Source organism: Bison bison, unplaced genomic scaffold (assembly GCF_000754665.1).
Source record: "Bison bison bison isolate TAMUID 2011002044 unplaced genomic scaffold, Bison_UMD1.0 scf7180017864056, whole genome shotgun sequence".
Lineage (NCBI taxonomy): Eukaryota > Metazoa > Chordata > Mammalia > Artiodactyla > Bovidae > Bison > Bison bison.
This window is the reverse complement of record NW_011494628.1, coordinates 1,805,616-1,819,932: the sequence shown is the minus strand read 5'-3', so window position 1 is coordinate 1,819,932 and position 14,317 is coordinate 1,805,616.

The window sequence follows — 14,317 nt, the reverse complement described above, 5'->3', positions numbered from 1 at the left end:
CATCATCCGTTTCTTTTCTTTATCTAGTCAGTGGTATTTAGGTGAAATTTTTAGTTTGTATAAGATTTGAATTCCCTAGAGCAACAGGGTAAGTGTCTTTATCCATTTGTGCTGCCATACCAAAAGGACTATAGACTGAGTGGCTTATAAACCAAAGAAATTTATTTCCCACGGTTCTGAAGGCTGGGAAATGCAAAATCAAGGTGAAGCTGAAACTGTGTGCCCCAGCCTGGGACTTAAACTCATGGTCTTCTAACTGAGGTCACAGACCTGGTCTCAGGACTTAATGAAGCTCAGGTTCTTGATGTCTCATTGTAGAAAGAATTCAGTGAGAAACAAAGTGATGGGTAAGAAGTGTTTCCCTGGTGGCTCTGCAGTAAAGAATCCACCTGCAGTACAGGAGACCTGGGTTCGATCCCTGGGTCAGGAAATCCGCTGGAGGAGGAAATAGCAACTCACTCCAGTATTCTTGCCTGAATAATCCTACAGACAGAAGAACCTGGTAGGTTACAGTCCATGGGGTCACAAAAGAGTTGGACACAACTTAGCAACAAAACAACGAAGAAGTGGATTTGTTTAGAGAAAAATGCACTCCACAGACAGTGTGAGCCATTACACAAGTCGAGAGTAACCTTAAAATATGGTGTAGTTAGTTTTCATGGGCTGAGTAATTTCATAGGCTAACGAGTGGGAGGAGTATTCCAACTATTTCGGGGAAGGGGACTTCCAGGAATTGGGCTGCCACCCACTTGTTGGTGTTTAGTCGACCTTGGAACTGTCATGGTGCTGGTGGGTGTGTCATTTAGCTGATGTGATACAGTGAGCATGTACTGAAGTCAGCTCGTCTGCCGTCTTGGACCTGTTTGGTTCTAATCAATTTATGTCATGTCCTCAGGCTGTATCATTCTTTTACAGTTTGTGCTCTGCCGGCTTCCCTCTTGTTTAACTAGCAGATTAGGTCTGGTGAGGGTCTGTTTATAGACAGACCCCCAGGTCTAGTTCGTTTAGTTCATAGACACTGTCTTGTTGTGTTCTCACCTAGCAGAAAATGAGATGGTTGGATGGCATCACCAACTCAATGGACATGAGTCTGAGCAAACTCCAGGTGATAGTGAAGGACAGGGAAGCCTGGTGTGCTGCAGACATGGGGTCATAAAGAGTCAGACATGACTTAGTGACTGAATACCACCACCACCTGGCAGAAGGGGCAAGGGAGTGCTCTGTGGCTTCTTTCATAAAGGCACTAACTAATCCCATTAGTGCCCTCTACCCTCATGACCTAATCACCTCTCAAAGGTCCCACCTCCAAACACCATTGTTACATCAGGGATTGGGTTTCAAATATGAATTGGGGGTAGGGAACACAAACATTCAGTCTGTAACAATGAGTGCTCTCAAGATCTAAAAAGATGTTAAAGTGTAGCTATAACTGAACTTGCAGATAGGAAGACTGACATTGAATAAAGTATTAGAACAAAACAGTTTGCAGAAATATACCCATAACTATGAAACATCAAACCCGTCTGAAGTGTCAGAAACATCTTCATACATTGAGACCCAGAGGTGAAAATCTTCGGAGCACCTTTCTCTTTTCAAGAGAAGTAAAACCGAAGGTTTTTGGATGCTGTGGGTTAACTGTCGGTTTGTGTGTTTTTCCTCTTTTTTCTTCTCTTTAAAATAAAAACCCCTGCTGCTGCATGTTATGAAAATTCTAGTTTTCATGTTATTGAAGCCACAAAACAAATACAGGGAGGGTGAAAATACCTTGCAGTTCCCTTTTCTGTGTAAAAAGTAAGGAAGAAGAGGACAGAGGAGTGCCCTCATAAGGTACCCTGAGGATACCAAAAAGAAATGGGAGCTGCCCCCCAAGGCTGCCTGTAGCTCCTTGGTTATTAACTCCACAAGACAAACAAGATAGAAGGCACACAACACTGGGTCATTTCAGGGGATCACTTATCGCAGGGTAAGAGGGACAAAGATGACAAGGAGAACTGAGGTCTCAAGATAGGACATTAATGCTGTTTTTTTAAAGGCATCACAACACTTTCATTATGAAGACCAGAGCCAAAGCAATTTCAATTTTATGAATTTTACATCAGTATACCAATTGAATTTCTGAAGATTAAAATATGTAATATTCCTTGATACATCAGTATACCAATTGAATTTCTGAAGATTAAAATATGTAATATTCTTTGATACAGAATTATCACACTAACACATCTTTGTATAAATACATTGAGTCTTTAAAGCCATTTTCTATAATTTTGTAGCAGTCAGTGCCAAAAGATAAAGCTTAGAAATTTCAGATAATAAATCCAAGAAGCTTAAAACTGCGACACACAGCTTTCCAGAGAGCAAATGAATGCATTTCTCAGAATCATTTTTTTATTATAATCATCTGCAGGAAATTCTGGTTTTGCTTCAGATATGCAAAACAAAGAGCACAATCATACAGAGGCTTCTCTGAGCAGGTTTACAAATAGAAGTTCTCTGGCTGAGAGGAGCCCTGTACACTTACAAGGAAAAGTTTGTGACAGACAAAACATATTAAAAAGCAGAGACATCACTTTGCCTACAAAAGTCTGTATAGTCAAAGCTATGGTGTTTCCAGTAGTCATATATGGATGTACGCAAAGAAGGCTGAGCGCCGAAGAATTGATGCTTTTGAACTGTGGTGTTGGAGAAGTCTCTTGAGAGGCCCTTGGACTGCAAGGAGATCCAACCAGTCCATCCTAAAATAAATCAATCCTGAAGATTCATTGGAAGTACTGATGCTGAAGCTGAACTTCCAATACTTTGCCCACCTGAGGCGAAGAGCTGACTCATTGGAAAAGACCCTGATGCTGGGAAAGATTGATGGCAAGAGGAGAAGGAGGTGACAGAGGATGAAATGGTTGGATAGCATCCTCGACTCAATGCACATGAGTTTGAGCAATCTCTCAGAGATGGTGAAGGACAGGGAAGCCCTGTGTGCTGTAGTCCATGGAGTCACAAGGAGTTGGACACTATTGAGTGACTGAACAACAATACCAGGAGAGGAGTAGGGCCAGTAAAGCTGCTTGCAAGCTGTCCTTCTAGGTAGGGTTCCTCCTCAGTGGAGGAAGGGGAACTTTGTTAGTTACCAACCTTGGACAAGTTAATTATCCCCTGAAGCCCAGTTTTCCAAGCTATGAAATTAAGATAATAGTAACAATGCAGGACTTTAAGAGGGTCAAATGAGATAAAGTATGTGGAAGTCTCGTCTACCCAATATTGGATGTGAAAGGATGAAAAGTTAAAAGACTCTGAGCCGCTGCTGCCAGGAAAGATGTGATATTTAATAGGGCAGAAAATGTGTTTGGCCCAGTGGAGAATCCCTTTATCACATAGATTGAAATGAAAATCATTCTCCCCACCACAAGACACATACCAGGAAAGGCCCTCCAGCTGGGGTGATATGGGCAGAATGCAAAAGGGAGAAAGTGCAAGAGACAATCAAAAAGAAGGAAACATTAGTGTCAGGATTTTTGCACCTTATATTAAGTGAAGCAAACCTTGCTAGGGATGACATGGATAATGATCCAGTACTTCAAGTCTTGGGGGTCAGTAAAGTTGACAGAACTGATGCAGGGATAAAAAAAGAAAACATCTTTTTAACCTTTAGAACATAAACATGCTGAATATGATCAAAAAAATTTTTTTTTGTTAATACATCAGTCAGCTCAAAACCTAGAAATGAACAGGAAACTCCAGGTCAGAAAGATGAGTGGAAACTGAAGCCAGAGAACTGATTCCATGTGTGGGACCTGACACGTGGGGATGAGGGCTGGTGGGGAGTGAATTCTGACCCCAGGGTGTGTGTCCCCAGACAGGAAGCACTCCCTTTAACTTGTGTGTGTGGAAAGGTTATAGGGAGTTTGCCTTCCCTGAGGAGGTTGGGAGAAAAATAACCACTCATGAGAAATCTGAACCGTACTCCTGCACTGCACATTGGTGTGAAGTCTGCATTCACATAAGAAGGACACCAGGTTAAGAGCCTAATACGAGAGATCTGGCCGAAGTGAGCGCACTGTGTTCCCAACATGGGAAACACAAAACACTCTGTAAGGATGAAGCCATAACCAGCACACAGGGGGTTCCCACGGAAAACAGCCCAAGGAAGAGACTCTCACAGTAAAAAGTAATACAATGAAAGTTGCAATGTGACGCAAGAAAGCAAAACAAAGAGACTCAGAAATATAGAGATTGCTGGAAGATATGCTTTACCAAGACTGGAAGGCAATAGCACCATATCAAAGGGAATTTAAAACAAGCCTAAGATGTTTAAAGACAGAAATGGGATAAGATACTGACAGCATGAAAAAAAAAAAAGAGCAAATCTTTGACAGAACCAAAATGATAGTCTTAAAACTAAACATTTGGCCATTGGGACACAGAAGTGCAAAGAAAAATAGATGTATAGACAGTGAAAAATAGTAAATTTATAGAGAAGTATAATATCAACCAAAATGCAGCAGAGAGGATAAAAAGAAAGTGAAATTAAGACACATGGGGATAAATAAAAGCTCTAATATATACCTTGGAAGAATTTTGAAAGGAGAGAATATGTGAAAGCTGTCTTTGAAGCATGGTTCATAATAAAGGCTCCTTGGATGAATCCGTGGCCTTTTAGATTATGAAGTATAGTCCAGGGTTCAAATCTTATTATCAAATAGATATGGTAGAAATTGCTCTAGGATAAGAATTCAAGGCTGCTTAACAGAATGAGCTTAAAATATCCACAGATGTGGCAGAGGGGTTAACTGAGACAGCTTGACTTTATGCCAGTTTTATTTCTGTGACTAATAACTGACGATTCGAACTATAAATGACCCAGTGGGCCGTGTGTGAGAGAGAAGGTCAGGAAAATTCCCTCACAGAGCTCAGCTCTAAACTCACCTCCACTGCAAGAGAGCTGGCGTCCTGGAGGGACGCAGCCCAGTCTGCAGGCAGTAGGGCGGCTGGCTCCATCCTAGGAATGCAGCACATATTTCCCCTGACATAAGCATACCTACCTCATTTCTCCAGAATACTTGAAGAGGAGTTGGTGCACAGCCCCCTGCACTCCATGGAGATGTCTACCCGCTTCTGCCTCATACATTGTTTCCTGTCCAGTAAAGGGAGTGCATGGTTTGTTGGCAAAGATACCCTTGCCAGTCACCACCTCCCCAATACTTGTGTCTGCACACACCTGCTCTCGCTCATCGGGCAGTTAGTGGGTAGGGGTTGTATCTGGGGAGATACGGGTGCCCTCGGGCTGACTCCCAGCAGCTCATTCAAGGAGAGGTGCTGAGGTGGAGAAAGGTCCCTGCACAGTGGTTCCCCAAAGCAACAGCATCACCATCACCTGGAACTTCCTAGTGATGCCGAATCTTGGGCCCCACCTCCAGACCTCCTGGAGCAGCAACTCTGGGGGCCGGCCCAGCCTTCCCTGAATAACAGGCGTCTAGGTGATTCTGACTCTCACTCAGGTTTGAGAAACGCTGGACAAGGAGAACCAGTCTTTGTGAGCAGTGGCCCCTTTTAGAATGAAAGATTTGATGTTCTTTTGAAGCTGAAGTCCACCCACACGGGTTGTGTGTGCCCCGCTGTATCAGGGTTTGCTGCTGTTGTTCAGTCACTCAGTCGTGTCCAACTCCTTGGGACCCCATGGACTGCAGCACACCAGGCTTCCCTGTCCCTCACCATCTCCTGGAGTTTGCCCAAGTTCATGTCCATTGAATTGTTGATGCCATCCAACCGTCTCATCCTCTGTCTAACCCTTCTCCTGCCCTCAATCTTTCCCAGCATCAGGGTCTTTTCCAATGAGTTGACTTCGTATCAGGTAGCCAAAGTATTGGAGCTTCAGCTTCAGTCCTTCCAATGAGTATTCAGGGCTGATTTTCTTTAAGGTTGACTGGTTTGATCTCCCTGCTGTCCAAGGAGCTCTCAAAAGTCTTCACCAGCACCACAGTTGGAAAGCACCAGGGCTAATTGACTCCAGGCCCAGGGGAAACACTAGTATTTTTCTGAAGTGCCCCTAGGCAAGCACCATCAATTGACTGCAGCAGGCCAGGGAGAGGGTACTTATTTGCCACCCCACAGACTCTCTCCTTGACCAAACTTTAAGGCAGGCTCCTCTGAGCTCCTTTTTAACTAGGCTTCCTCCTTGGTCTCTGTCTTTGGCCTACCAAGCCCAGTTTTAGCAAAAATACTGCTAAGTTTGCTTAGCTAGAGTCTCCACACGTTTGACACCTGATTAAATTCCTCACTCCACACCACTGATGATGGCTCCCTTCAGCAAGAATACCGTTTGACCAGTTTAGGAAGAATCCCCCTACTCTTGACTCTTAGTCATTTTCAACCCACTGGCCCCCTCCATTCTGCCTGGCTACAAATCCCCAGCTGTTTTTGCTGTATTTGGAGTTAAACTCAGCTTCACTGAAGCTTCTCTCCCGTGTTGGAATAATACTGAATAAAATCTGTTTCTCTTGGACACACCTTAGCAGATGGTGAATAAACACTCTATTGTAGGAAACAGATTAAAATTATTAAACAGATTATTATTAAATAATTAACAAAAGTTAATTATTTCAATCTAATTTTGTAGACCAGGCTATAAAATAAACTTTGAACAATGTGAAGACAGAAACCAAACTTCACTGAGTCTTCTCTCTCATAGGTCTAGAATATAGTGAGCCAAGCCCTTTTATATACATTTTTTTAAAATACCAATTGCAATCAGAAAAAAAATTATAATTGATATAAAGTACACTTAAGGTTCAGATGATTCTATCAAAGAAAGAAATGCTTTTATTACACTTAGAAAAGTCACCAGCAGCCTCCTAATTTCTAAACCCAATGGTTCATGCTCCACTTTAAGTAATATTGGGTTTTCATCACCATCATCAAATGCCTGAATTGTATTTCCCCAGTAATTTCCATCCATTTCTTGGTGAGCACCTAATCCTATCTTGGCAATATATTCACGTAACCAACTTATTTCATAGAGAACCTGATTATGTTTTGGCATAGCCTGCATAAAAGGAAAACAACTAGAGTTCCTTAAATGATGAAAATTTAATTTGAAGACTGTAGGTAGAAAGGAAAAAAAAGTCTAAGGATCCCAATGGAGGCTCATCAGCTCATAGGCAGATGACATTTGACTTTCTGGAAAAGGAAATGTGCTGCACTGGATTATAATTCAATTTTTATATTTCATGCACTCTAATTTTCCCTCTATAATAGTTACATAAATTTTAAAGAATAAAAAGGAAAGCAATTTTCCCCTTTCTAAATCAAAGATAAATGCCAGTGGGCCTTAGAATTAATTTCAAAGCCTGGAGTGAATGTCGCCAAGAGGTACTTCTGCATCTGCATCAAGTATCTCATTAGAATTTATTTTTAATTAAGGTGATATCATAGTGCTTTGCTTCCTGAAGGTTTTGGGAAGAATTAGCACCATTCTGTGGTGAGCTCACTAGAAAGTGTTTGTGACAGATTTGTTTCAAGATTTTTGTGAATAACCCAGAGCTAAGAAGAAAAGGTGCACTCCTGGTGCTCTAGGATAGATGTTTCTGGCTGAGGGTAAGCGAGTGAGCAAAAGTACAGAGAGGCACTGCTGGGACTTGGGCTGGGGATTCAACAGCCAGAAACCGCCTGCTAATGGAAGAGGTGATTGTTCAGGGCCAGTCTCACCCGGCCTGGCCAGGTGCCCTCAGGCACAAATGCAGGGGCGCGCTTCTCAACACACATGATTTTCAGAGTGGCTGGTTAGCTGTGTCATCTCCTTGCATCACCAAAGCTACTGACGAGGCCCCTGATGACACCTAATGATGTAACCCCGTCACCTGACAGAGTCCTGGCACGCAATAGATGGGCAACATTTAATTAGTGAACTGAATGATTAAACAGCTTTCAGGCCTGACCCCAAGTTGCTCCAAGCTCCAGAGCTCACCGACTTCTGCCCTGAAAATCTTTCCATTAAGAGTCTCATCTCTTCTGCCAAGGTGAAAGGAATTGTTGACGTTCAGTCGCTCAGTCGTATCCGACTCTTTGCGACCCCATGGACTGTAGCCCCCCAGGTTTCTCTGTCCATGGGATGCTGCAGGCAAGAATACTGGAATGGGCTGCCATTCCCTTCTCCCCGGGATCTTCCTGACCCAGGGATGGAACCTGCATCTCCTGCATTGACAGGTGGGTTCTTTACCACTGAGCCACCAGGGAAGCCCGTAAGGAGAAAGGAGCAATCCGTTAACTCCAGCTAATATTATAGCTCATTTGTTACTCCTTTCAGATACCATAAGGTCTACATTCAGTTCAGGCCTCCAGGCATATTTGCAGGTCAGTGGAAGAAATATTTTGGACCAGGAGGGCCTGTTTCTAACCCTCAGAAGACCCCGGAAGTAGGGTTCCTGGGGAGCAGCAGCAGTGAAAAGTTTGCCTTGACAGAGAGTCAGCAGTGCCTTGCCTCAGTTATTGTTGATGCAAATGCAGAACATTGCCCAGAGGGGTAAAGTGTTTACAGTGATCCTGGGTGCTAAAAATAATAGCTGTTGGAGGATGGGAAGACTGTTGTGGTGTATACACTGTGGAGAGAAGTCATAGGAGGGGTCCTCTGCTTCGCAGCTTCTCTCCTTTTAATAGACAGATGTCTTTTAATGTTGCATCCCAATACTTTGTGGATTCAGGCTATCAAGTATAATAGCTCATAGAGGAGAGCAAACTGCTGATTCTATAAGAAATTTAGAAAATTCACTGGACAGCTAATAATTCTAGCTAATTATTCTTTCTAATGTAGTGGATGTGGTTAAACTAGGGCAGACGCTATCCCATTTCTTGTGTGTGTTCTTGTGTAGCTAAACAGCCAGAAGCTGTCTTAGAAAATGGAATCGGGAGTGTAAGACACGTGGTAAGTTCTGTTTGTGCTGCAGCCAAAAGGCTTGTTGTTGTGATGTGAGTACATTACATAGAGAACAGGGCAACCTTGCAGAAATTACACTTTCTGCCTCCTTGAGGACCATATATATTTTTCTCTTTTAAAAAATTTTTATTTTTTAATACAGCTTTAAAGGTTACAAAATATTTACAGTTATTACAAAATATTAGCTATATTCCCCATATTGTATAGTATATCCGTTTGTGCTTGTACAGTATATTCCTATAGCTTATCTTACATGCAATAGTTTGTGCTTCATACTCCCCAACGGAGAAGGCAATGGCACCCCACTCCAGTACTTTTGCCTAGAAAATCCCATGGGCAGAGGAGCCTGGTAGGCTGCAGTCCATGGGGTCGCTAGAGTCGGACGTGACTGAGCGACTTCACTTTCACTTTTCACTTTCATGCATTGGAGAAGGAAATGGCAACCCACTCCAGTGTTCTTGCCTGGAGAATCCCAGGGACGGGGAAGCCTGGTGGGCTGCCGTCTATGGGATTGCACAGAGTTGGACATGACTGAAGCGACTTAGCAGCAGCAGCAGCAGCATACTCCCCAATACCTGTGTTGCTTTTTGATGATGAAACACATGGTACAAGGAGGCATATCCTTCACCTTATAACTGAGAGGTACAGTTCAGTTCAGTTCAGTTCAGTCGCTCAGTCCTGTCCGACTCTTTGCGACCCCATGAATCACAGCACGCCAGGCCTCCCTGTCCATCTCACACTCCCAGAGTTCACTCAGACTCACGTCCATCGAGTCAGTGATGCCATCCAGCCATCTCATTCTCAGTCGTCCCCTTCTCCTCCTGCCCCCAATCCCCCCCAGCATCAGAGTCTTTTCCAATGAGTCAACTCTTTGCATGAGCTGGCCAAAGTACTGGAGTTTCAGCTTCAGCATCATTCCCTCCAAAGAAATCCCAGGGCTGATCTCCTTCAGAATGGACTGGTTGGATCTCCTTGCAGTCCAAGGGACTCTCAAGAGTCTTCTCCAACACCACAGTTCAAAAGCATCAATTCTTCAGCGCTCGGCCTTCTTCACAGTCCAACTCTCACATCCACGCATGACCACAGGAAAAACCATAGCCTTGACTAGACGGACCTTTGTTGGCAGAGTAATGTCTCTGCTTTTGAATATGCTGTCTAGGTTGGTCATAACTTTCATTCCAAGGGGTAAGCGTCTTTTAATTTCATGGCTGCAGTCACCATCTGCTATGATTTTGGAGCCCCCAAAAATAAAGTCTGACACTGTTTCCACTGTTTCCCTATCTATTTCCCATGAAGTGATGGGACCGGATGTCATGATCTTCGTTTTCTGAATGTTGAGCTTTAAGCCAACTTTTTCACTCTCCACTTTCACTTTCATCAAGAGGCTTTTTAACTATGCCAAAGCCTTTGACTGTGTGGATCACAATAAACTGTGGGAAATTCTGAAAGAGATGGGAATACCAGGCCACCTGATCTGCTTCTAACCACCTAACTGATTCTGTCCAGTTAGAACTGGACATGGAACAACAGACTGGTTCCAAATAGGAAAAGGAGTACGTCAAGGTTGTATATTGTCACCCTGCTTATTTAACTTATATGCAGAGTACATCATGAGAAATGCTGGACTGGAAGAAACACAAGCTGGAATCAAGATTGCCAGGAGAAATATCAATAACCTCAGATATGCAGATGACACCACCCTTATGGCAGAAAGTGAGAGGTACAAATTCACCCAAATGGATTAACATTTTCATCTGTCATCTGTTGGTAACAGAATCAAAGGAAGTTAATCCAAAGTTGCTAACAAAACAGGCTACCTTCACATTTTCCTACTAATAATGAGAATTAGCACCTTTTCTCACTTTTGTGGCAGTTTGTATTTGAACTGCACAGTTTACCCTCAGTATCCATATGGGATTGGTTTCAGGAAACCCACAGATAACAAAGTCCATGGATGTTCAAGTGGTTAGTGGCGGAGTATTTGCATATAATGCACAAACATCCTCTTGTATACTTTAAATCATCTCTAGACGACTTACAATACCTAATATAATGTAAATGCTATGCAAGTTATCACCAGTGTGTGGCAAATTCAAATTTTGTTTTTTTGGAACTTTCTAAAACAACAACAAAAAATCCCAGTCCACAGTTGATTGAATCCACAGATGGCGAACCTGCAGATAGGGAGGGCTAGCTGTATTTGCTATTCTAAGTGTCACGCACGGGCTGGAGAATGCCAATTCAGCAGGAAAGAGTGACCTGACACAGAGAAAGAGGGAAGGGATGACAGCTGCAGTTCGCCAAGTACTGTCTTATATTCTCCCAGAAAAACTTAGTACTGGACAGAAAACAAATGTAAGCAATGATCTTTCTTGCTAAAGATCATTGTGGAACTCAATACCCTATAGATTTCCCATAAGACAACAGGGGTATTATTGCATATGTCATGTCTTATGACTATAACAGGAAAGAACAATTATTTGCAAATGTAAGTATCCTATGCATAATTGTGATTTTAAGATTATTTATTAGTTTAGGAAAGACTAAATACCTTTGGAGGAAAATAATTAAACATTCAAATCATTTTAAAAACAGGGAAGAAGAAAAATTAAAGCTGGAAAAATTAGTGAAAAACTGAAAGTAGTAAAATACATGGAACCAAAAGCTGATTATGTTTAATTTCATTAAAATAAAATTTCTAGAGAACTTAATAAAAAAAATAGCAAAGCATGAACACAAAGCAAACTAAATTAAAAATGAGAAAGAGAACATAACCACCCCAGAGATGAAGAATTAATTAGAAGACATTCTGTGGCTGAATCAGCCATACCCTGGGCAAGACTGCAGGCCCACATCCAAGAAAGAGGATAAAAGCACAAACTCATCTATTAGATCTGTGATGCTGTAGCCTGACGTAAGGCATGTCTCGAACCCTCTCCAGGGAGCAGAATCTGTGAACATGGCACATAAACAAAGGCACGTGGTGTTTCCATCTTCCTCTGCAAGCACAGGAGCTGAGGAGTAGTTATCCTCTGATGTTTCATGATTTCTAAAATCACTTCCAAGTGTGTCATTTTATATAAAAAACAAGCAACCCTGGGAGATAAGTATTATTATCATCATGCCACTTTACAGTCATGGAAACTCAGGATGAGAGAGAGGACATAAACTCCCCAAGGACACTTGTTGACTGGTGAGCAGTAGAGACAGAATCTGAGTCCAAGTCCATGTTCCCGGTTCTGTCCGAACACCCCACGGTCCTCCTTCCTGGCTTCTCTGCTGCTTGGACAACACGCCAGTGATCTCAGTCACAAGGACTTGTTCATTAAAGAAAGAGTGAAGGATGTCAGTAGCCTATAACCTAAGCAGACTGTTTGGACCTGCAGGAAGAGAAGTCATTTCTGCAGAGACACTGTTGGACATGGTTTGCAGCGGCAGGCTCTTCAGGATGGGTAGTTCCTCAGAAAGGTACTAATCAAGTTGATTGGTAAGAGGCCATGAGAAAATGGGCCCAGGAATTTTAAGGAAATTCTTAGACTCATGGCGGTGATTAGATGCTGCATGGTGGTAGTGTGTGCTCAGTTGAGTCCCACTCTTTTCAATCCCATGGACTGTAGCCCACCAGGCTCCTCTGTCCATGAAATTTTCCAGGAAAGAATACTAGAGTGGGTTGCCATGCTCTCCTATAGGGGATTTTCCTGACCCAGGGGATGAATCTGTGTCTGTTTCATGTCCTGCATTGCTAGGCTTGCTTTTTTACCATCTGCATCACCTAAGTGTTAGCATTTCAGGTTCTTACCAGGTGGTACAGAGTGTAAGAAATGAATTAGCATGTATTGTGGTGACCACAAGACCTCTAAGTGAACGATTTTTAAAATCATTTGTTGGTCTTGAATGGTGAAACAACAGCTTTTTTAAAGCCTTAGGCCTCAGGAACAAAGGAGAACCTTATCACTCAATGGCTTGGGAGAATGCATAGTCAAGGGGAAGAACTGTGTGCCATTTCCACCGCAGCTGTGAGCAGACAACATAGGAAGTTTTATCACTGACAAGTTAGGGAAACAGGATGCCTTCAGGGGAAGTCCAGGTGTGGAAGTGTTGGCAGAGCTGGGGAAGAGAGGGGCTCATTCATCAGGGTCCAAGGCCAGTCCATGGAAGCTGAAGTAGGAGGCTGTGTCTTTGATCTTAATTTTCTGAATGTTGAGCTTTAGGCCAACTTTTTCATTCTCCTCTTTCACTTTCATCAAGAGGCTCTTTAGTTCTTCTTCACTTTCTACCATGAGGGTGGTGTCATCTGCATATCTGAGGTTATTGATATTTCTCCTGGCAATCTTGATTCCAGCTGTGCTTGCTCCAGCCCAGCATTTCTCATGATGTACTCTGCATATAAGTTAAATAAGCAGGGTGACAATATACAGCCTTGATGTACTCCTTTTCCTATTTGGAACCAGTCTGTTGTTCCATGTCCAGTTCTAACTGTTGCTTCCTGACCTGCATACAGGTTTCTCAGGAGGCAGGTCAGGTGGTCTGGTATTCCCATCTCTTTCAGAATTTTCCACAGTTTATTGTGATCCACACAGTCAAAGGCTTTGGCCCAAGAAAAAGAAATTCAAAGAAGCAAAATGGCTGTCTGAGGAGGCCTTACAAATAGCTGTGCAAAGAAGGGAAACAAAAAGCAAAGGAGAAAAGGAAAGATAATACCCATTTGAATGCAGAGTTCCAAAGAATAGCAAGGAGAGATAAGAAAGCCTTCCTCAGTGATCAATGCAAAGAAATAGAGGAAAACGATAGAATGGGAAAGACTAGAGAGCTCTTCAAGAAAATCAGAGATACCAGGGGAACATTTCATGCAAAGATGGGCTCAATAAAGGACAGAAATGGTATGGACCTAACAGAAGCAGAAGGTATTAAGAAGAGGTGGCAAGAACACAGGAGAACTATACAAAAAAGATCTTCACAATCAGATAATCATGATGGTGGGATCACTGACCTAGAGCCAGACATCCTGGAATGTGAAGTCAAGTGGACCTTAGGAAACATCACTACAAACAAAGCTAGTGGAGGTGATGGAATTCCAGTTGAGCTATTTCAAATCCTGAAAGATGATGCTGTGAAAGTGCTGCACTCAATATGCCAGCAAATTTGGAAAACTCAGCAGTGGCCACAGGACTGGTAAAGGTCAGTTTTCATTCCAATCCCAAAGAAAGGCAATGCCAAAGAATGCTCAGGCTACCGCACAATTGCACTCATCTCAAACGCTAGTAAAGTAATGCTCAAAATTCTCCAAGCCAGGCTTTAGCAATACGTGAACTGTGAACTTCCAGATGTTCAAGCTGGTTTTAAGAAAAGGCAGAAGAACAAGAGATCAAATTGCCAACATCTACTGTATCATCG